This window comes from Corylus avellana, chromosome 3, assembly GCF_965113065.1.
Source record: "Corylus avellana chromosome 3, dhCorAvel1.hap1.2, whole genome shotgun sequence".
NCBI classification, from domain to species: Eukaryota; Viridiplantae; Streptophyta; class Magnoliopsida; order Fagales; family Betulaceae; genus Corylus; species Corylus avellana.
Window position 1 is genome coordinate 11,220,222 of NC_142492.1, and position 26,181 is coordinate 11,246,402.

Genomic DNA, 26,181 nt, shown 5'->3' on the forward strand with positions numbered 1-26,181 from the left:
AACCCTAGCAGAGAGAGCGCTTGAGTGGGATCACTTGTAAGGTAAGTAGGTTTGATATGCCCAAGTGGGTTATGCTATGTTTATTGTTATAAAATAAATGGCAAAAATTTCCTCCAAACTAGTTCGTATGAAGTTTTCAATAAACCCGTCTCTAAAACTGACGTGTGTTTTTAACGGGTGAGAAGTACAATTTTTTTTTTTTTGGAAAAAATGCAAAATCAGTCATTGTGATTTACTTGATTTGCAATTAACTTCATATGGTATCAAAATGAATTCAAAGGTCCTTGAGGTATGCCAAAAAAATGATTTAGTCCCTACAGTCAAATTTCACTCACAGACTTAATAGATTCTGATAGCGTTAAATGTTAGAGCCAATAAAATTGTGATACTTGTCCTATTTAAGCCAATGTCATACTAACGGAATCTGTTAAATTAGTGGAAAGAATTTGACGATAAGGACTAAATTGTTTTTTTGACATACTTCAACGATCTTTGAGTTCATTTTGATACCACATGCAGCTAATTATAAATAAAGTAAACCACAAGAACTAATTCAACTTTTTTCCCTATTTTTTTAGTAGCATGGGCATATTACATACTATTTTAATAGCTTAACGAATACACTCTTATAGAAGCTGATTGATAAGAAATTTTCATTCTAATTAAAATCGAGGACCAACTTTCCTAATCTAGCTCCAAGAATCGCGTGGCTTCTTTTATATATGGACAAAGTTTTCTTCCAAACAAGGTTGGAGGAATTCCCTTCAACCTACTCTATAAAAATGACATGTGTCCATGAACATATAAGATGCACATGTTTTTTTAATAGTAGGAACAAAGCTTGAATAACTTTTATTAAAAACTCATGTGCATCTCACATGTTATTAAAAAAATAGACACGTGTCACTTTTATAGACTAGGTTGAAGGGAATTTCTCCAACCCGGTTTGAATGAAAACTTTGTTCTATATATATATAGAGGGACAAAGTTTTCCTCCAACCTAGCCTCTAAAGTTGACATGTGTCCTCAAACATGTGCATCTCACGTGTTTTTTTTTAATACTCTAATTTCCACAAACCACAGTTAACTCCACCGTTAGTTTCTCTCTCTCTCTCTCTCTCTCTCTCTCTCTCTCTCTCTCCTTCCCCTCCCGCACGAGACCAAGCTGTCTTTCCAACCCAAAAAATCTCTCCATGGAGAGTTTCAAGGCAATAGAAGAGCACGACACTCCTTTATCAACCCTCACGTCCTCAAAGCCGTTGATGGTGAGAGTTTTCTAAGCTTTAGAATTTTTCTCTATTTTCTGTTTTCTCTAATTTTATGGGTTTGTCATTTAATATTGGAGTTCGACTAAATCAATTTTATAACAAAAGTTTTTTTTTTTTTTTTTTTTTTAGCTGCTTTGACTATAATTTCACCTTATGATATTTATGGCTTTAGAATCAATCCTAACCTCTGTTTACTTGAGTTAGAATAGAAGAGTTTGTGTGGAACTCCTCTTTTGTTAAGGGCAGTTCTTATGGGACTCTGTTGTTGAGGTGTTTGAATTGCTAGGCGTTTGAGTTGCTTATGAAGTCTTCTTCCTGAAGAGTCTATTCAATACAATTGCAAAGTGTCACCAATATGCTTTATAGATAAAAGAATTTTGACAAAGTTTTATTTTTTTGTATGATGTGATTTAAAGATAAAAGAATCATGATTTTTTTTTTTTTTTCTTTCAGAAAAGTTGTTTGTTAATATGTTACTTTTTTAAAATAAAAAGAAAAATGGGAAGAGAAAAAGAATTAGCAAGCATACCTTTGTAATATTTGTAAATATGCATGTTCATTTAACCAATTTGCTTACACATTTTTTTTAAAAAAAAAATTTCGTACTGAATGTTAAATCCACTATTTTCATTGCAGATATTGGATACTAATGAAAGATATGCATTGGACAATGAATTAAATGTACAAGAACATGTGCATGGTCTCTTAAGCAAATTAAACACCCCAAGTAAACAAAGCACATAAATTGCTGAAGTGCCAAAAATTGGTATGAAATTTGATTGTGATGACAGTGCATATGAATTTTACAAAGAATATGATCACCGAATAGGCTTCAATGCAAGAAAACAATTTGTGAAGCGATCCAATTTAGGAATTGTTCAAAGGAGAACATTTTGTTTCTCAAAAGAAGGTAAATGAGTTGTTGATAAACGGAAAGTACAAGTATCTTTTCATCACCCAATTTCACATGTGGGGCGTTAGCACAAATGACTTGTCAACTTCAAAAAGATGGTATGTTAGAAGTTGTTTCTTTTTATGAGCAACATAATCATGCGTTTGTTCTAGGGCCGGCAATTTTGACACGACCCGCAAATCCGACACGAACACGACACGAAAAAACAGGTATTGGGTTTGGGCTAATCGGGTTCGGGTCGTAATCGGGTCTACCCGATTAAGACCCGGAAATTTCGTGTCTGGCGGGGTCTGGCGGGTCGACCCGCCAGACCCGGTTTTTTTTTTTTCTTTTTCCTGGACCCGTCACCCGCCAACCGCAACCCCGTTTGTTTTTTTCTGGACCCGGCACTGGGGCACGCTGCGCACGCACGACTCTCTTCTCTCTCGCCTCAGTCTCCTCAGACACTCCTCACGTTAGACTTCAGTAAGTCAGTTTGCTCACTTTACCAATTACCATTTGATTTTTGAACTAAAAAGTAAAAATAAGTCTCTCTAGTCTCTGTAACGTAAGCGTAACCTAACCCTCTCCCTGACTCCCTCTCACTCGGTCTCTCCCTCTCCCTCCGTCACCGACAGTCCGGCATCCCACAGTCCCACTCGGCCACTCGTGACTCTCCCCGTCTCCCGATTCTCCCTCTCTCTCTCTCGGGTCTCCACAGCTCCACTCTCCCAGTCTCCCTCCTCCTCGTGGGCCTCCTCCGCTCCTCGCCGTTAGGAACTTAGGGGCCTTAGGCGTTAGCAAGAGCCAAGAACGTACCTCACCGTCGCCGACTCGCCGTCCTCACCGAGTCACCGTTGCCATCAGCCGCAGGCCCGCAGCTCTCTGTCTCTCGTGGTATGTCTCTGACTCTGATTTTTTTTTTTTTTTTTGTAAGTCTAGACTTTGATTTTAATTGTTTGAAAATTTTATATATATTGACATTGTAGTCTGTAGACTCTGATTTTGAATCTTGGATTGTTTGAATTTTTGATATATATTTGTCTTTCAAGCAATTATGTGAATCATGTGATATTATATGGTTTAGGGTTTATACCTTAATGGCTTAATTACATTTCTCTGACTCTGATTTTTTTTTTTTTTTTTTTTTTGTAAGTCTAGACTTTGATTTTAATTGTTTGAAAATTTTATATATATTGACATTGTAGACTCTGATTTTGAATCTTGGATTGTTTGAATTTTTGATATATATTTGTCTTTCAAGCAATTATGTGAATCATGTGATATTATATGGTTTAGGGTTTATACCTTAATGGCTTAATTACATTTTTTTACTATATATTAGTGTACATAATTTTGCTAAATCATTGATTGAATTTGCATTGTTGAACAATTTATGGCAAATATGGCCAAAGCAATGATTTTTTTTAATTAAAAATAAAGATTTTAAAAACTTAAAACTGAAAATAAAATTGGGGGATTAAAAGTAGAATGGAACTTCATAAAGAGAGAGAGAGAGGAAAATAAAAAAGATATTTAGATTAACCATAGTTGCTTATTGCAAGATTTGGGTTGGATTATTTTATTTCACTTAGCTATATAGCTTTTAATTTATTCTTAAATATTTAATTTATAGTTATATAGCATATAGTCATTAGTCATATATTTTAATAGTTTAACTAATGATTATGTAATTTATGTGTGTAGATGAATATTGAAGAAGTTCTTGAAGATGCATTCGACATTGATGACGATGTGGTCGAATTACCGTCACTAGAAGGTGACTCTGTTTCTGTGGGGACTGGGAGTAACAAAAAGGGAAAGAAGCGGAGGAGGACCTCAACTGTTTGGCAATATTATGATGTCGTTCCCAATACGGATCCAAATGACCCGGAGGTGTGGGCAAAATGCAAGACATGTGGTAATAGGTACAAGGCTCGAAGTTCATATGGGACTGGGAATTTGAGAAAGCACATTCAAGTTTGTGGGGGGGCAAACACTCGTGATGTTGGGCAGATGCTCTTAGCTGGGAAAGCAGGATCTCTGTCAGTAAGTGGCTCTAAATTTGATCCCAAAGTACATAGAGAATTGTTGGTTGCTTTGATTATTAAGCATGATTTGCCCTTTTCATTTGTTGAATATGATGGTTTAAGACAATTACATCAGTACTAGCGTGGTGATGTACCCTCTATATCTAGAAATACTGCTAAGGCAGATTTGGTTAAGATGCATATGAGGGAGAAAGAAAAGATTAAATCTATGTTGCATGCTTGTCCTGGGAGGATTTGTTTAACATCTGATATGTGGACGTCTTTGACAACCGATGGATATATGTGCCTTACTGCACATTTTATTAACAAAGATTGGGTATTAACTAAAAGGGTGTTAAACTTTTCTTTTATGCCCCCACCACATGATGGTGTTTCTTTGAAAGAAAAGATATATGATTTGCTACAAGAGTGGGGGATTGAGAACAAGATTTTTACTATAACATTGGACAATGCTTCTGCTAATGATCGTTGTGTTGACTTTTTAAAGCAAACACTGAACATTAAGAAAGCCCTTCTTTGTGAAGGTGAGTTCTTTCATATGCGTTGTTGTGCCCATATTCTTAACTTGATTGTGCAAAATGGATTAAAAGAAATTGATGATGCTATCGAAAAGGTTCGAGATAGCGTAAAGTATATTAAGGGATCACAAGGGCGAAAACAAAAATTTCTTCATGCGGTAAATCAAATGTCATTGGACAGTCATAAGGGATTAAAACAAGATGTGCCAACCAGATGGAATTCTACTTATCTTATGCTTGAGAGTGCTATTCATTATCGTAGTGCTTTTAGTTATTTGGCAATGACTGATTCAAACTATACACCGCATTGTCCTAGTGCACTTGAGTGGGAAAAGGTGGGTGATATCAGTAGTTTCTTAGCTTGCTTTTATGAAGCTACATGTGTTTTTTCTGGTACTAAGTATCCTACTGCCAACCTATACTTTCCCGTAGTTGCCATGATTTATTTATCTTTGAAGGAAGACATTGTGAGTGAAGATGAGCATAAAAGATTAATGGCAACTCAAATGATCTCTAAATTTGAGAAATATTGGTTAGAATTCAGTGCAGTGTTGGCCATAGCAGTTATATTAGATCCTCGTTATAAGCTTCATCTTGTAAATTATTACTATACGAAGATCTATGGAGTTATGGATTCTATACAATTCGAGAATGTTCGTGAGAAAATTAAGAATCTTTTTATGGAGTATAGTGCTTCTTCTAATACTTCAAGTTCAAGCTCCATAACTGCTCGGCGCCCCCAAGCACCTAGAGCAAAACTATCTTGGCAAAAGGTGAATAATATCATTAATTTCTTATCTTTTTTGTAACTTAGTATATATATATATATATATATATATATACTCAATTATTTATGTTTATATTCTCTTTGTTTTATACTTTCATGTAGGACTATTTAGCATTTGCTGGAGATGATATTAATTTTCAAAAGAATCAATTGGACATTTATTTGGAGGAGCCTAGGTCTGTCGATTTGGATGATACATTTGACATCCTTTCATTTTGGAAAGGAAATCAATTTCGATATCCTGAAGTAGCTGCTATGGCTCGTGATGTTTTGAGTATTCCTGTTTCTACTGTTGCTTCGGAATCCACTTTTAGCATTGGTGGACGTGTGATTGATCAATATAGGAGTTCACTCAAGCCTGACATTGCTGAGGCATTAGTTTGCACCAAAGATTGGTTATATGGAGATGAAGGTAATATTAGTTATTTCCATATTTAATTTCTTCGTTTATGTGTATTATTTTTTTATTACACTATAATAAAATAATACTAATTCTTCTTATTTTTTGATATAGAACTCACACAAATGAAGTTGGACTTGGATGGCAAAGAAGATGATGTTTTGACAATTTCCTGTGACATTCCAGATTCATCTGGAGCACAATCTATTAATATTTCTTAAACTGATTATATTTGTAGTGTTTTATAATTTATATCTTTGGACTTTGATTATATGGGTGGATCATGGATGCCTTCATGGATCCTTAAGTGGAGTGGCATAATAGACATTGGCTCATGGGAACCTATTTTGTATTTTGCAAGGAATTATGAATCTAATGTTGATGTAGTTTTGAGTTTTGTTTCTTTTTGTATTTATTATTTTGTTTTTGTTAGCTTTTTTTTTATTTCGTTGCTAAAATGAAAATCACTTAAATTATAACTATTCTATTATATTACACATTTTGATAAATGTATTTGCAGTATGAAAGTATCAAATATGAGTAGAAAATTACTAGATATCGAATGTTAATTGTTACTGGCGGGATTATATGCATATGAGAAGTGAATTTCACAGACCACAGTCCTCAAAAGGATTGGCCACCATGGAAAGCAAAACCCACCAGAAACAAGAATCCTACCATTGCTTGAGCATGCACTGGGGAAAAAGAATCCTGTCATTAAAGCCTAACACTCTTTTCCACTTCCCTGGCCAGTGGTCACCCTAAGAGGACAAGACTACTCAAATAATGTCACAACCAACTTCAACTCCAGATGCTGCAGCCTTCTCGAAGAATGGGATTCCAATGCATATCTTTGTATCCACAGAAACTATTCACCACCAACCCATTCTTCACTTCAACAATCTAGGGAAGAAAATTCGATGGAACCCTCACACAAAACATTGGGTTGAAAAGTCAACAATCTCCAGTTCCACATATAAAATCCTATCCAACTTCCTTAAACCCTTCCAAAACATTTATGATCTCTTTTTTTCCTGAAACCCACTCCAGGAGACCCTTTAACCTCCTCTGTCTTTGCACAATTAAATAAGGATCTTGGTCTTCTATGGCTCTCATAGTCTCATGGTCATGGAATTCAAAAATATTGAGTCTTGGCCCAGGGTTGGATGCTAAAAAAAATGTCTGAGAATTTGTATCTTTGTTCAAATTAATTTTTTAACACTTTTGTTACATGTGGGACTAAATTATAAGTGGACTATTTTAATAAATGAACTTACTTGTTTTAACTTTTAACTTTTAAGTTTAGGTGAAATTATGAGTTTAGTAATTTATTTTGGAGTACAATTTGTCAATTACGGTCACTTTCCAAATTTTTTTTTTTTCTTATCCTTTATTAAAACCTTTAATCTCTTAGAAGTTAGAACTCAATTTTTTGCATTGACTATATTGATGTATTAGTATTATTATTACAATTTTGAATTTTAATTTTTTTTTTTAAAAAAAAAATTATAGTTTAGGGTAATCGGGTCGTGTCGGGTCGTGTCTACCCATTTATACTCGGTTATTTTAAACGGGTAAAACGGGTCGTGTCGGGTTACCCGATTATTTTCGTGTCATAATCGTGTCAAACCCGATTACCCGTTTAGCTAAACGGGTCGTGTCTGGGTATAGGCTAATCGTGTAACGGGTACCCGCGGGTCTAATCGGGTCGTGTATGGGTACCCATTTTGCCACCCCTAGAACTTTGTTCAGACTCCAATGAAACACATGTTAAGGTAGAAAAGAAATATTACACTTGCTCAAAAAGTTATTGCAGATGATGCCGAGAAGTCTGGAATATCAATCAAACAAATTATAGATTTGTTGAGCATGCAAGCTGGGAGTCGTGAAAATCTTGGTTTTTTGGATGTTGACTATAAAAAATTACGTACATTCTAATAGGAGGAGGACTTTGAAGAAAGGGGATGATCATGCTGTGATGGAGTACTTTCGTAATATGCAATTAAAAGATCCATCTTATTTTTATTCAATACAATTAAATGACATTGATCTTATTATGAATATTTTCTGGGCAAATGCTAGATCAGTAGTTGATTATGGGCACTTTGGTGATGTGATATGCATTGACACAACTTATCGTACAAATACGTATGGTTGACCTTTTGCACCATTCATTGGGGTTAATTAGGGGTGTCAATGCGGGCGGTTTTTAACCGCTAACCGTTATAACCGCTAACCGCCTAACCGCTATAACCGCCTAGCGGTTATTGGGTCTACTAACCGTACCCGCTAACCGCTAACCGCCTTTTTATATAATATATTTTTATAATTATAATTATAAAAATATTTATACATATAACATAATCATTTGATCATTAAACCACAATTTTTTTAAAAAATAATTAAATCACAATTTGAGTACTAATATATTATAACTATAATTTATATGATTATATCATATAATCACTTGATCATTAAATCACAATTTTTTAAAAAAAATAATTAAATCACAATTTGAGTATTAATATATTATCACTATAATTTATATAATTATATCACATGATCAATTGATTATTAAATCATTTGATTATATAATAATAAATTATACATATATAATATAACATAACTCATAAGTATACAAATGCATACTAATACAACAATTAAATATCTAGAGACTTATTTCCAATGTATGTTATAAACTTATAATTCTATATATGTTATAAGTTTATATAAGTCTACATATCCATATGAATACTATAAATGTATAATATAAATACTTAATCATATGATTCAATGACAATTCAAATACGTTATTCAAGACTTCAAGTGAATCATATTATTGATGTAAAATGATAATATGATTTGTATAATATCAAATTAAGTAATTGACATTGGATTAAACAATGACCAAAGTGTTACTTATAAACAAAATTTAAGTATTAATGTATTATCATTATAATTTTAGTAATTTATATGTTATCACTATAATTGATATGATTATGTCACATGATGACTTGATCATTAAATCATATGATAATATAATAATAAATAATACATATATAATATGACATAACTCATAAGTCATAAGTCTACAAGTTAATCATATGATTCATGTACAATAATAATTACAATTGATTCAATTGAATTAAACAAAATATTACTTATAACTACAATTTAATTAAAGCATTATTAGATACTTTAGGAATTTAGGATTTAGGAGTTTGAACATTACCATTTACCATTAGATATTAAGTTCAATTCAAAGAAAAAAGATTATAAGTAAATATGATAATAATTTAAATAATTAATCATATGATATAATTTAATGAGATTATATGATTATATAATATCAAATTATGTGTACATGCTTGTGCCTTAATATTATTATGTTTAAGTTTATAACTTTTCTTATTTGGATGTCTATAGGATTTGCTAGAGGACCAAATGAGAGGATTGATGAAGTTTTAATGTTTTATTTGTATTATTTAATGTTTTATTTGAACTTATTTTATATGCTTTGTGTTGAACTTTTTTTATATGTTGTGACAGTTATCTGAATTCTGAATTTTTTTTTATATGTTGTGCAGAATTTTTTTCTTTATATGTTGTGTTGAATTTTTTTATTTTTTTTTTTTTAAAGTTAACCAGTTATGATTTAATATTTAACGAAATTTTTTTAAAGTACAAGTAAAAGTAAATTTTGGATCAAATATTTTTTTATTTTTCAATATTGGCTCTTTTTATTGCAATTGGGCTCAAGAAGGCATTAAAAATACGAAGAAAAAAAAAAAAAAGGCAAAAAAAACAGCCCAATTTTGAAAAAGCGGTTAGCGAGCGGTTATCTATTTCATTAACCGTTAACTGGCGATTAACCGCTAACCGCTAACCGTTAGGCGGTTAACGGTTGCAATTAATGAAATTTACTAACCGCTAAGGTGGTTACGGTTAGCGGTTATTGCCAATAACCGCTAATCGTAACCGCCTTGACACCCCTAGGGTTAATCATCACAAACAAACAATTATCTTTGGTGCGGCATTACTTTATGATGAAACTGTAGATTCATTTAAGTGGTTATTTGAAACTTTTTTAAGTTCAATGTCTAAAAAGTAGCCAACAACTATACTCACAGACCAATCTGCTACAATGGCCAAAGTAATAAATGAGGTGTTTCCTAAATCAAATCATCATTTATGTCTATGGCATATTTATCAGAATGGTACTAAGCATCTGAGCCATGTATTTCATTCATCAAAGCAATTTGTAGATGATTTTGGCAATTGTGTATATGATTATGAAGATGAAGATGAATGGCTATTTTCAGGGGATAATATGCTTAAGAAGTATAATCTTACAAATAATAAATGGTTGGATGAGATATTTGATGTAAAAGAGAAACAGGCTATGGTATATGGTCAACATATGTTCATTGCTGATATGAAAAGCACCCAACGCAATGAGTCCATGAACAATGTGTTGAAGAAGTACTTGAAAGCAAAATATAATCTTTTGCGATTTTTGGAACATTACTCTAGACTCTTGGCTGACAAACGACATCAAGAACTACAAGCAGAGTTCAAAATGAGTCAAACAACACCTATTTTAAAAGTTAATGTTGAGATGTTGAGACATGTTGTAAAGTTATACACCCCAGAAGTGTTCCAAATGTTTCAAAATGAATACATGAAGATGCACTACAAAAATGGTGATAATCTTTGACTAGGGGTTTTTGACGTGTCAATGGTATTGACACGTTAAAACCCCTATTGACGTGTGATTTTTGACTTTTATCAACGGTTAAAAGGGGGGATGTCAAAAATTCCAGATTTTTGACGTGTTTACAGTGACACGTCAAAAACTTTTGACGTGTTGGGAGCAACACGTCAAAATTTTTTTTTTTTCACGTAGCAAAATCGAAACGTCAAAGAATTTTTGACTTGTCAGTTTTGACACGTCAAAATTTTTTTTTGACGTGTCGATTTTGGCACGTCAAAAAATGTACGAGTGGTTTTTTGACGTGTCACGCCGTTTGACACGTCAAAATATATATATATAAGAAATAATTACAATATTCCAATACAATAATTCAAATATTTCTAATCCACATACATCCAATCCAATCCAATTCATAATCCACATACATAATCCAATCCAATACATAATCCAATCCAATCCATAATCCACATACATAATACACATCCATAATCCACATACATAATCCAATCCAATACATAATCTAATCCAATCCATAATCCATATACATAATCCAATCCAATCCATAATCCACATACATAATACACATCCAATACATAATCCAATCCAATCCATAATACACATCCATAATCCACATACATAATCCAATCCATAATCCACATACATAATCCAATACATAATCCAATCCAATCCAATCCAATCCAATCCAATCCATAATCCAATACATAATCAAATCTATAATCTACATACATAATCCAATCCAATCCAATCCAATCCAATTCAATCCATAATCCAATACATAATCTAATCCATAATCTCTAATACATAATCCAATATCTAATACATAATCTACTAAAAACATCTAACTAGAAGGAGCCATTTGAAAATGCTAATGGGATTGTGAATTTCATATGCAACATTTGCAATATTTTTCAATTCAGATTCAGAAATATCCAAAAACATTGTTATGCACATTCATATATAGATAATATTCAACTATGAGCAACAAAATCATTTAAGAAAAATCTAACCAAAACCATCAATTCTGACCTAACCAAAACAAAGTCCATCTATCAAATAACCATTCAACTAGAGAGTACTCTAACTTAAACAGAAGTAAAGCAAGCAAGGCAAAGTTATAAGAAAATATTTTATTAACTAAAAAGCAAAAAAACATCCTCTAAAAAGTTTTATTAAATTAGCTCAATAATGCTATGGTTAAATTAGCTCAAAATCCACTTCCAACAACTACACTCTATTTAGACGTAGCACAACCACAACAACCCACCTCATAATTTCTTTCAACATTCTTCCAAGAAACTCAATAGTGTTCATAAATGGTTGTCCAGCACAAAGCTCGAATTTATAAAAATTAAGTTAAACGAGACTTCAAGCTTCTAAGCAAGTTTCTAATTAGCTACTAATAATTCCAGCCCACCCATTAGCAATTACAAGAACATACTATGAGGTTCAAAGAATATATATATCCAACACAATTTCATTAAACAAAATCCAATATCCAATATATATATCCAACACAACACAACTTCATTAATAATATATATCCAATATCCAATAATATATATCCAACACATACTTCATTAAACAAAATTCCAACACACATACTACATTCCAACACAACACATAACAAAACATATATATACATCGAAAACACGTTCTAACACAAGACAAAACAAATATACAATAAAACACTTCTGAACTATCTACTAGAAATAAGTTTCAATTAGTCTCAACAAACATATATTTTGATCTAACTATATACAAAACAATAAGCAGTAGTATGTATATAGAACTTAACAAACAGTGATGATAAACGACGTGTGGTGCCCAACTCAACACAGTCATCCCCCAACTCTTAATCTGCATTACCTACAAATGAGTTGTGAACTAATAATAATCAATACAAAAATTCAAAATTACTCTGTAATATGATGCAAGTATACGTAAGTTCTAAAATGGACCGCTGTAACTAGGGGTTTCTAACAGTTGTTTCTAACTATTGTTTCTAACAGTTAACAATTGTTACAAAAATAAAATAAAATATATCATTACCACTGTGGGGCGCAGATCCAAACATCGACCCGAACATGACCTCGATCTGGCGGAAACGAGCCTCAATCATAGCATCTTTATCTGCTATCTGCGCTTTTTGTGCTTCAATCTGCCTCGCCATCTCATCCATTGCACTTCTTTGTGCTACCCGCTCTTCTTCCATCACACGTCTTTCTTGTGCCCGCTCCTCTTCAAGTTCTCTAATTCTATCTGTCATCTATGAGAACGAGGAGCTTCAAGAATTTTGAGACCGTGTCTGGGACGGTGTATAGTATGAATGTATGCTGCCCCACACCGACAGCACATTCGGACCCAGCTGGCTGACCCTGCCATCATACTCAGGCTTATTTCCATACGCCTGAGCATACGTGTCATCAGGTGTCCACCGTATCGTCCCTTCCGTCACGGTCTTAGTATTTGCCGGGTCAGTGGGCATCAATTCCTTCATCCTCTCCTGTACATTAAAAAACAAGTTAGTATCTCGTATAAGGAATGTTAATCATAAATAATTTATCAAAATATTTATGCTTGAGTACTTACACATCTCTCCCTGACCACGTCATTCGGATAGCCACCGTCCTTCGTTGTGTGAGTCGTGAAGTAACTTTGCGCTCGAGTTGGAGGAGTGCTCGCGGATACGGTCTGCATAGAAAATATATCAATCCAATAACAACAAAAACAAAAAAAATTAAGAAAAACATAGATCTAAACAACCGATTATATATATATATGCAGTAAAGATATATAAATACCTCTTGATATGTCGCTCTAGCAAAGCTCATCGACCCGGTGCTGTGAGGTGTGTTGTTTTTTGCTCGCAATTCCTTCATCTTGCCAGCAAACTCCTACATGTATATCCCTCTTAAAATGTCAAGCGTAACCCAATTACAATTAATGAAACCAAACAATTACAATTAATTCCACTAGCCAATTGCTCATTTTGTCTTCCTATTCAAATATATTCATATATTTCTTTACTATATATATATATACATATATGCAATTGATAATGTTGTTTCAAAACAGAAATTAGATGGGTTATTGGGATGGATCATGGATCAAATTTCTCTACCTTTATTGGGATGGTTTTTTTTTTCCCCCTATTTTTCCATGTTCTGTTTTTTGTTCTTAAAAGTTGTTTTTTTGGGGAATAACAACTTAAAAATAAGAAGCATGAATATTTTTCTTTTTCTTCCTTGTTTTTCTTTAAAAAATAACTTTTATATATGTCATTCATAAAATGTTTTGAAGCTCGTAATTGCTGAGTTGAAGAAATTATGATGATCTCTGAGTTGTATGTCAATGCATCATGAATCACGAAAATGAAAAAAATAAAAAAGCTAAATTTTTTTAGAAAACACCCAAACAAGGACAATAATTAACAATAGGAGATCGATCATCACAAGCCTATGAACAAATTAAAGCAAACCAATCAAGAAGACAGATTCTGAAAACACTCCGGACATACCTGATTTTTCGGGTCGCACCATCTCGCCAACAAGACATTCAAGTCCTCAGCATCGTATTTCCTAACGGTAGCCTCACCCATTCTCGCCTTCACTGAGTTTGGAGTATCGCCGTCCTTGATTTTTAATGAGCATTTTACAACATGTCTCCAACTCTTCAGCTTCGAGCCCATATCTCTAAAGGCGTTCCTTTTAATCGCCTCAAGATCGTACTCAGGCGGCATGTAGAATTGAGTCTGCATATATAAGTCGAAAAAATTAGTCGTATAATTGCACACATTAACAATGTCTAAAATATTGAAAAACACGTGCGAAAATATGAGAAAAAATTTAACCATACCATCAAGGTGTCCCATACATCTTCCTTCGCACGGGGATGTACATGCTCCCATTCATCCCGGAGCCTAACATAAGTCCCGGCCCTTATGACGTTGCCGGTCTCCCTTCTGAATTTCATCCCGCTAAATCCTACGGGCTGCCACGCCTTATTGTACTCGCATACGATTTTTTGCCTGGGGGGACCTCCCACTTCTTGTTCAATGGTGGGATGTCCACCACCTGAAATTGGGTGCTCCCGTCTCCCCCGATCCCTAACACATTAATAATTGCAAATGTTAATTATTGGAAATTTAATAGTAACCACATAAATTTTATACATATTTAATATGGGTATTTGAAGCATGTATACTTACTTATTGTCCGGAGCTGGAGAATGCCCAACTCTTCTGGAGGATCATCGGGCTCCAAGTCACCTGAGCCATCATCCGCGTCCTCCCCATAGTACTGTGTCTCACTATCATCCGGATGCGATGGCTCACTGTATGGGATACTCATGTTCAACTCAGGAGGGAACATCATCTCTACCTCACCATGTGCACATATCCCCAACTCGCTCATGGTAGGATACTGTCTTCCAAGATCATAAGAGGCCTCCGTGTGATACGGAACCTGCTGAGACCCTTCCCCATGCTCAGGAAGTAAGGGTCTATACCCCTGGTCGTCTATCTGAAGGGACCCCTGTCATCTACTCTTCCCCCTCGTACTCATATCAACCTGCAAAACACATAATATACCCAATTAATTATGTATATAATAGATAAAAAAAAAAAATACACCACAATAAACAATCAATGTATACAGAAATAACATTAAATACGTCAAAATAATATGAACTATATATATTATTAAAGTTTTAAATTTTTTTAAGGGTTAATCACTTTTTTATTTTTTCCCCCCTAAGTTTTAAAACATGACAAATCTAGTACCCAACCTATGGGGAAAAGACAAAATCAATACCTCCATAAGTTCTGTTAGTCCTACTTAACGGGTTTAGTAGGAAAATCAACAGGGAAAGCTTGGAATCCCAAAAAGTAAAAAAAATTAAAAAAATTAAAAAAAAAAAAAAAAAAGAGCTGCCTCTGTTTGGTTGCCGAGAAAACAAGGGAAATAATGTGTTGCCGAGTTGACAAAAATTTATTTTTATTTCAGACACTATTACATGTCCAAGTTCTTTTGGGTAATTTCAGAGACTAGTTCCAAGCTTTCCTTGTTGATTTTCCTATTAAACCCGTTACGTAGGACTGATGGAACTAACGGAGGTATTGATTTTGTCTTTTCCCCATAGGTTGGGTACTAGATTTGTCATGTTTTAAAACTGAGGGGGAAAAAAATAAAAAAGTGAAAACTCAGGTACCAAAAAAGTCTTGTCGGATGTAGTCAATGACATCTTGCGGATCCACTTCATTATTGCTGGTCAATAGGAGCGGCTCACACTCGTGGTAGTTGACACTTTCATCATCAGAACCTTCACCTTGTCCAACGTCGTATACGTTTCTAAGTCTTGTCGGATGTAGTCAATGACATCCTGCGGATCCACTTCATTATTGCTGGTCAATAGGAGCGGCTCACACTCGTGGTAGTTGACACTTTCATCATCAGAACCTTCACCTTGTCCAACGTCATATACGTTTTTAGGTTTCGTCCTTACAACACAAGCCTAATCAGGGTCCCTTTCATCTTGGACGTAAAAGACTTGGTCAACTTGTGACGTTAGCACATACGGCTCATCAGAAATTTCCTGGCCCCGGTAGACAAGGTTTTTAAAGCTGACAAGCAGTGTGCCATACTCGTCTACTTTGTACCCCCCGTCCTTCGTGTTGCCCGCCCAATCACACTTGAACAAAACATACTTAGTCCTGTCGAAATACTCCACCTCAATTATTTTCATTAACTTCCTATAGTACGTTTCGCCATCAACAGTTGGCACGCACACCCCGCTGTTCTGGGTCATTTTTCCAGCATCGAATGCAATAGTGCGAAACGGGTTTCCGTTAACCACATATCTGTTATATCTGGTCGCTGTGGCCTTCGGCCCTCTACAATGCGTTACCAGTTTGTCATCTATTTTCTTCCTTTGTCGATCGACCTGTTAGCACATACATACAATTGACCATAAGAAAGTTCATTTGGTTATTTGTTATGAACTAATAACTAAATATAATGGGTCTGTAACAGTTTAACATCACGGTACTCTTACGTAGTCACGGTACCAATCGCAGAACAGCGCATGATGTTGGGTTTCCAACTGATCTTCCGTCGTTCGCCCCCTATCGCATGATCGCCTAAGTGTATCCATGTGCACCCTACAATACAAAGTTTAAATTATATTCTAATTCACAACTAAGGGTGCAAAGTGATATTGAACTTGCATACACTACTAACACGACTTACGTCCGTAGTTGAAGGAACTCATTCGAGTTAAACAAAATGTATCGGTGAATTTGTGTCAATGTGACACGGTCGAGGATGACTCGTGTTCCCGCACCCTTTGAACCACTCAAGTTTCTTAGAGCCCTATTGTGAAATGTTGGTGCGTGATCTAGATACCTTGAGCAAAACGCCACCAACTCCGTTGCTATGTAGCCCTCTGCAATGCAGCTCTCAGGAGCCGCTTTATTGCGAACATTAGATTTGAACACCCCAAGGCATCTACATATGATCATAATGCATTCATTACAATTAGTGACGGTTGTATATCGGAGAAAAAATAATTTGATGAATATTAGTAAAGTTATTTTACCTTTCTACCGAATACATCCACCTATACTGTACCGGTCCACCAAGTCGGCATTCATGGACAAGATGCACGACCAAGTGAACCATCACAGTAAAAAAACTTGGAGGGAAGACCCTTTCCATCTGGCACAAAGTAATATAAATGTCACCCTCTAGTCGGTCCATATCATTTCGTGTCAATGACGTTGAACATAGACCCCTGAAGAATGCAGACATCCCAACAAGTGGTCTAACCACGTTTCTTGGTAATGATCCACGCAATGCAATAGGGAGAAGTTGTTGCATAATTACGTGACTATCATGGCTCTTCAAATCGAATATCGTACGATCACTAAGTCGTACACATCAGGAAATATTCGAGGCATATCCGTCCGGCACCCTTACATTTCGAAGCACTTTCAAAAAATGTGTTTTTTCGTCCTTAAACATCGTGTGACAAGCTCCAGGCATATACGTTTGACCATCCTCGCCCGTGTACAGATGAAGTGCATGTCTCAACCCCATTTCTTGCAAGTCTGTGCGGGCTTGGATGTTGTCCTTCGTTTTCCTTGGAATGTCTAGTATTGTGCCAAGAATGTTATCCATCACAATTTTCTCAATGTGCATGACATCAAGGTTGTGCTGCAATAGATTATCTTTCCAAAACGGCAACCTAAAGAAAACACTTTTCTTCTTCCACAATACGTTAGCAGTTTCGCCTTCTCTTTCTGTCGGCCCACTCTTCTTCTGTTTCTTGTCTTTTTTTTTATTATCCGTCATTGTCCTACCGGCATTCTCATCTCCATATGCCATATCTTGTAATTATCTAAGAATTTCATCTCAACTTGGCACATCTTGGGCACATTCAAATTCTTGTTTCCCGTCAAATAATATTTTATTCCTCCTCCACGGATGATCAATGGGCAAGTATCATCTGTGTCCCATATAACAAAATTTTCTGCCATGTTTTAACCGCGTGGACCTCGTCGAGTACATACAGCAGGGATGTGCCTTCTCACCCCTGTTAGGCCACCCAAACAAATCTGCGTATGCTGAGAAGTCATTAATTGTCCAAATCAACTGTGCCCGCAGCACAAAGTTCTTTTTTTTGGGACATGTCAAATATGGGTACACCTACAGTCCATAGTTCCTGTAACTCCTCAATTAAGGATCGTAGGTAGACATCTAGATCCATTCCAGGTGACTTTAGGCTCGGGATTATCAGGGATAGTATAAATGAAGTTTGTTTCATGCACGTCCAAGGAGGAAGTTGTACGGTACAAGCATTACAGGCCAAGTGCTGTAGGATGTACTCATGTTCCTGAATGGATTAAATCTATCCGAGGTTAGTCCAAGCCTGACGTTCCTGCTGTCCACCGAAAAGTCTGGATGCAAATTATCGAATGCCCTCCACGCTTCACCATCGGCCGAATACCTTAATACACCGTCCTTAGTCCGACCTTCTGCATGCCACCTCATATAAGGAGTAGTATGCTCTGACATAAACAATCTCTGTAGCCGTGGTATGAGTGAAAACCACCGCAACACCTTGACCGGGCGTTTCTTACTCGATGATATGGGTTGCCCATCCTCATCCAACTGAATTTCATTCTTCCACTTAGATACTCCACAAACAGTACATGTATCCAACACTTTATTGTTCTTCCAGAATAACATACAATTATTAGGACACGCCGGGATCTTCTCATACCCAAGGCCCATGTCCCTTAGAAACTTTTTTGCCTCATATGTATTAACTGGCAAAGCTTCATCACTAGGAGGCAGCAACTGATGGATGAACTCAAGAAAAGATGAAAATATTGCGTTACTAAGTCCGCCAACACACTTCAAATTGTACAGATGTACAGTAGCACTAAGCTTGCTATGTTTGGTCCCATCATGAAGTGGCTTCTCTGCCTTCTTAAGCAAGTTATTGTACTTTAGTACATCACCATCGTCGGTTTCTTCATTCACAGTTTCTTCATTCCCCTGCACCGCCACTTCAGGCTCACAATTGTCTTCCACGACACCGTGCATGCCGAATAGATCACGTAACATTGACTGCATGTTTTCACCTTGTGTTGTGCCTATACCCTGATCTATAATCGTGGTAGTCGAAGTAGACACTGCAACAGGAGACCGGACAGGCCTCTCCCAGTGATAATACCAAGTTCTGTATGCAATCATTATTCCCTTACCCCCTGTCAAGTAGTCAAATACCAAATCCGGCGGGTGGCGCTGCTTATTGCGGCACACCTTACAGGGGCAGTGAATTTTTCCATTAGGGATTGTACAATTCCTAACTGCAAACTCCACGAATAATCTACACCCGTCTTTGTATTCCCTCGTACCCCTAGACTTTGTCATCCAACTCTTGTCCATAGCTTTAGTTACTGTAACCCTAACTAAATAAAATAAATCTAAGTTAGTTAGTTAGATGTTATTTTTTTTCTTTTGTGTATTTGTTTAAGTACATCGTTTCAAATTTTTGTATATTTTTAACAAATAAACACATACATTGAGTATTAATTATAACATCTACATAATCAAAATTTGCAAAACCTAAACAAAATTAAGGTCCAAATTTAAAAACATTTGACATGCCACATAGGGAACCTAGATAAAATATATGTGGCTATCTTATTTGCTGCAAATTTTTTGTTTTCGTTTTTTATGACATTTACATAATCTAAAGTTGTAGGACCTAAATTAATTATTTTGTTATATATGGGGACCCTAAATAAATTAGATATACCTAGCTAGGTTAAATGTTGGTTTTCTTTTGTCCGCTTATTATAACATTTATGCATTTGTATGGGAAGTGTACATAAAACAAATCAAGCAACCTATGTTAGTTGTTTCTTACTTTCTTTTTTCGATCTTAGCATTTACATACTTATTCTAAATTTACAAAATCTAATCATAAATTAACGACCAAAGTAGATATGCATTTCTTATTTGTATATATATATATATATATATATATATATATATATATATATATATATATATATATATTTTGGTTACGACAATGTGCAAAAGAAAAACCTACACAAATATGGGTCTAAATGTAAACGCAAAATCCTATACAAAAAAACTAATTTCAAACTATGAGGGTACGTAATTTTGCATGCATGCATGCAAATACATTAAACAATATTTTCAACATATACAAAACATATATGTCAAACAAGCAATACATAACATAAATCTTAAGCAAATAAATTAATTAGCTAACATGTAAAAAGAATTTGCTAAATATAATTAACTACATCAACAATATATAATAATATACAGTACTGTAAATAGCATATTTATATAATTTCTTAATTTATATAAATAAATAAATAAATTAGTTTATATATATATATATTAAAATCAGGTATATATATACCTGATTTTTTAGAGTTGATCGGGAAACGCTTGGTCACCGGAGGGAGCAGCGGCGGTGACGGGCGCCGGTGAGAGAGAGAAGTACCACCGAGGGAGAGAGAGAACCACCGGGAGAGAGAGAGACAACGCGCGTGATCCAAAAGAAGCCTAGAGAACGGCCGGGCTGAGAGAGAGCACGAGGGTGAGAGAGATGCTGCAGAGGGCTGATGGAGAAAAAAAAAATGGCAAATGAAAATGGGTCTGTAGCTTGAGTTGCGTGGGGGAGAGAAAGAAAGAGAGGGAAGAAGGAAGAAGGAAAGAAGTAAGAAAAAAAAAAAAAAAAAAAAAAACAAACAAACAAACAAACAAAACAAAAAAAGAAGAAAGGGAAGGCGAACCTGGCGGGCGTGCCTTCCCGAGGAACGTTTTTGACGTGCCACATGTGGCACGTCAAGACTTCTTGATGTGTCCACATGTGACACGTCAAGAGAATTTTTAAATTTAATTTTTTTTTTTTGTAAGAATTTAAATTTAAATTTTAAAACTATACAATTTTAATTTATATCATTATTTATTATATCAATTTTTTTCTCTTATATAACACATTATCTATACAATATACTTAAAACTAATTAGATAATAAACAAATTAATATTCTAAACGTACAGATAATAAAATTCATTTGTTTAATTAATATTACTAGCTAAAATAATTTATGCATGAGAATTTCATATCATATATATATATATATATGAATGAAATGTTTGATTCATATGCATGTAATAATATTAATTGTACAATAGTATATGATTATAATACTAGCTAATTGGCATGCATGTGATATATACGTATATACCAATTAATTTATACTAATATGATATAATTAATTTTTTATACCAATTCAAATCTTAATTTTTTACAAATTAATATTATACACATACACACACACACACACATATATATGTGATATTAATTGGCACGCATGTGATATATATATACGCATACATATATACCAAGTAATTTATACTAATATGATAAACTATAATTTTCCCATCCAATCAAAATTAATTTTTTATGCCAATTAAAATTAATTGTTTTTTAATACATATTTTTTTATATCAAAATTAAAATTAATTTTGATATATATATATATATATATATATACATGTGATAAAATTAAACTTAATATTTTTTTTTGATGGCACGTCAAAAAATTATAATAAATAATTAAATATATTATATTATTTAAATTATTATAAATTATATTTATTTTAATTTTATTAAAATTATATATTAAATTATATTTCTATTAAAATTATATTTACTCTATCATATAATTTATATTAAAATTATATTTATTCTATGATATAATTTTTTCCTCTTATATAACACATTATCCATACAATATCCAATTACAATTAATTAGAGAATAAATAAATTAATATTCTAGATGTATAGATAATTAGATGTATCCACTGACTGACCACATATGTTGTGTTGGCCGAATTCATGTGAGGTTTGCGGATCTTATAAAATAAAAGTATCAAGTATGTTTTATATTTAAAAAATTAATATGGCTAGCTATCATATTAATATATTACTAGACTAATCGATTTATGCGTGATAATATGATGTTCAAATTAATATTAATGAAATGGTTGAATTATATGCTTGCATGTAATAATTATATTAATTGGTATACAATATATATATAGAATGATTATGCATGCATATATTTATATATTAATTGGCATGCATGTGATATATATATACGTATACATATATACCAAGTAATTTATACTAATGATAAACTTAATTTTCCTATCTAATCAAATTAAATTTTATATGCCAATTAGAATTAATTGTTTTTTAATACATATTTTTTATATCAAATTAATGTTAATTTTTTTTTACAAATTAACATAAATGTTAATTTTTTTTTTTGACGTGTTGATTAGACACGTCAAAAACTTTTGACGTGTTAATGTGACACGTCAAAAGTTTTTGACGTGTGGAATTAACACGTCAAAAACTTTTGACGTGTGGAATTGACACGTCAAAAGTTTTTGACGTGTCATCCTACCACGTCAAAAACTTTTGACGTGTTAAAATGCACCACGTCAAGAATATCTTTGTTGACATGTCTACTTAGACACGTCAATATGTTTTGACGTGGCAAACATGAGTTACTGTTTGCCACGTCAAAAAATACCATTTTTTTTGTGGTGATGGGCGATTGTACTATTTACAAGGCTAGTAAATCTAATACCATAACAGAGTACAAAGTTAAATATAGGCAGAGACCTCAAGAGCACTTGGTTAAGTTTGAGGCATCAACAACTATTGTCCAATGCAGTTGCATGATGCTTAACTTTGTAGGAATTCTATGTGTCCATGCTTGAAAAGTTCTTCACAAAAAAAATATTAAGAAGCTTCCAATCAATTATATATTGAAAAGATGGACAAAGGATGGAAAGGTTGGTACTATCAAGGACTATCATGGGATTGATATTAAAGCTAACTCTCAAGAGTCAATTGGAAAGCGTTACTCCCATTTAAGTCACAATTTTCGTGAAATTTCTACACTTGCAGCAGAGAGTGTGACGATGTATAAATGTGCCAATAGATGTTCTAAAAAATTATTAAAGTATTTGCAAGAAATGAGAAAAAAAAAATGTTATTCTGATGGTGTGGAGTGTCAATTAGAGGTCCAAGTTGAAGCTGATAATAGTTCTAATGAGGATGTAGCTTTGCAAGCCATACTTGGGATTACAACAAAATCTTCTATTGGACGTCCAAAAAGAAGGTTGAAAGGTGCATTAGAACGACGAAAAAATGTTAAATCTCAAAACAAAATAGTATATGCCTCAAGTTGTGTTAGCAACTTACAGCAAGAGGTTCACAGGGCAAGACAAATTCAATCACTTGAATATCTAAGTAAAGTAAGAGATTTTACATTCTTCTATATTAAAATAACTTTTATAGGTCCATCAATGTATTTTGGATTATGTTAATAATTACTTAATGCTATATATAGGAGCACTCTATCGATGACAATATTCGGAGAGAGGATGGGAATGACAGACAAGAATTTCAGTTGTTTGATAACTTAACTTAGGTATAATTCTAAGAAATAACTATCTTCTTTTTTTTTTTTTCTAATTTCTTGCTACTCATTTACTTTTAATATGTAAAATTAAAATGGAAATTTACAAAAATAATAATAATAATAATAATTATATGCAGATGCAGGAATCTGTGAAGTGTAATATCTTGGTTGGAGAAGAACCAGAAGACCATATAGTTGGACATAACTTCCAAGAGAGCAGCCTCCAACAAGTTGAGCGGCATCTAGAATACAACTATACAAGGAAGGATAAACTAGTAAAAATGAGATAACTTGATAGTGTTGGAATGTTTCTTTGGTAGTTTTGTACGTAGCAATGTTTCCTTCGGAGTGAAATTGACTTGTTGCTTGGAGGTTTAAACATTAAGGATATGTTTCAACATTATTATTTAATTTCTTTCTCTTTTTTCTTTGCTTTGCAATAATATGAAATGTACCAAATCTTCTTGGCTCATTTTTTACAAAGTCATTTATCTTTAGTTAAGTACTTGTATCTTTTATTTGTTCATGTGTTTACATTTGTGTTCTATTATTTATATCATTGGTGTCATCTATTTGGTTTTTTTTTTTTAAAAAAAAATCAACTCTCCCACTCTGTTGAGTAATGACTTGCACCTTCACAAGTCACTGTGGGTTCCATTCTTTTTGATGGATTTTGTGGTTTATTTTTAACGACAAAGTCTCTTTTTATTTTACTTCTCAGTGAAATATTTTATTACTTTAGTTCATGAAGAAGCACTTGACTGACAACCATTTATTTCAAGCCTTGTTGACTTTGTGCCGCATTGTGTAAAGGCAGCGGCTCCGTAAAAGAACACATATTATGGCTTTTGAAGAATAAACAACACATACCATGACCCAAAAAACTTAAATTCTAAACATAAAAAGTGAAGGGAGGACAGAAGAACAAGATAATTGCCTTGTTCAAACTATCAAGGCATCCCTTCTCTAAAACAGGAGCCTGAACCGAATTGCAATCGGGCTATGCAACTGTCTGCACCGGATAGTTGTGAATGCAATCTTCCCATGAACTATTAGGGGCAGGTTTTAAATTTTAGCAAACAAATGATAATAATAACTCTAGTACTATGCATTTTAGCAAACAATTGATGTGCAAAAAAAAAAATCTTAAACTTTAATTGCCATTCATACATTTCAACAAACACGTTCATACAACATTTTTTTGTAAAAATAAAAATAAAAAAAATAAAAAAGTTTCTCTCAAATCCTCTTCAGGTAAATTTCTCTCAATACAAACAACAATTGTATAAAATCATCCCCACACTTCCCCTGCAACCATGATTCTTCTTGCTTTGTCACAGTGGCGAATCTCCATCTAAATCTAGTCACAGAATCTCAAAAATTGATCACAGAAACCATATATGAGAGATGGGTTGACGTCGATTCCTTCTTCAGATTGGTCAAATCTGAAAAGTCGGCAAATGAAGACGTTGAGGCTTCAAGGATGCAAGGGTTGATGAAGGAGTGTCGTGCTCTTCAGTTGCTTTGAAACTCTCCATGGAGAAATTTTTTGGGTTGGAAAGACAACTTGGTCTCATGCGGGAGGGGAAGGGGAGAGAAAGAGAACGTGAGAGAGAGAGACTAACAATGGAGTTAACTGTGGTTTGTGGAAATTAGGGTATTAAAAAAAACACGTGAGAAGCACATGTTTGAGGACACATGTCAACTTTAGAGACTAAAATTCCTCCAACCTAATTTGGAGGAAAACTCGGTCCTATAGAGAGAGAGATATATTCAAATCTTCCAAAGACCTAGTCACACGTTGTTTTGAGATTTTGTTGGAGATTTTGTTTTAGCCTATCACCCCAGGTTGTGTACCCATAATAAATAACTCTTTTCAGTTTCAAAACTCTAACTTTGAACGTATCTCTCTCGCCCAAACCACACGATTACAAAGGGGAAGGAAGATCATCACCAAGTCATATCAACCAAACTTTCTAACCAAAAACACCTACAATCGACCACTATCATCAATATTCTTGTAAGTATTTCAACTCGATCTCTTCCTTTTCTTTCAAAAAGTTGATTGATTTTAATGTTCAAACATGCATATCATGATAGATTATGCCCTAAGGAGTGAATTAATATGGTTGTTTTATTTACATTTGAATGGTAGGATCATAGTTAGAACACAAGGATCACACGTATCAACCACACACAAGGAATTTTGAATTTTAGGCTTTCAATATTCAAAGGGATTAATTTTTTTAATGAATTTTACGTATAGCTTTAGAGGACATGCATGAACATTGGGTTCTGATGTAAACCAAAAAATCTAGGTTGACAAAAACAGCGACGAAGATTAAAACATTTGTGTAGGCAAGAGGACATGTCGCAAAATAGCAAAATTCAGGATATATAATGTTATTTTATACCAAATAAAATAAGGTTGTCAAATTTGATGTAAGTTTCGAAATTTCAAAGTTAATGTTAGTGTTCTG

At 33.9% G+C, this 26,181-nt stretch overlaps 1 pseudogene; it reads left to right on the forward strand.

The window, feature by feature from the left end:
• Positions 1-1,193: 1,193 nt before the first annotated feature.
• Positions 1,194-25,229, forward strand: LOC148586782 (protein FAR1-RELATED SEQUENCE 5-like; annotated as a pseudogene).
• Positions 25,230-26,181: the final 952 nt, after the last annotated feature.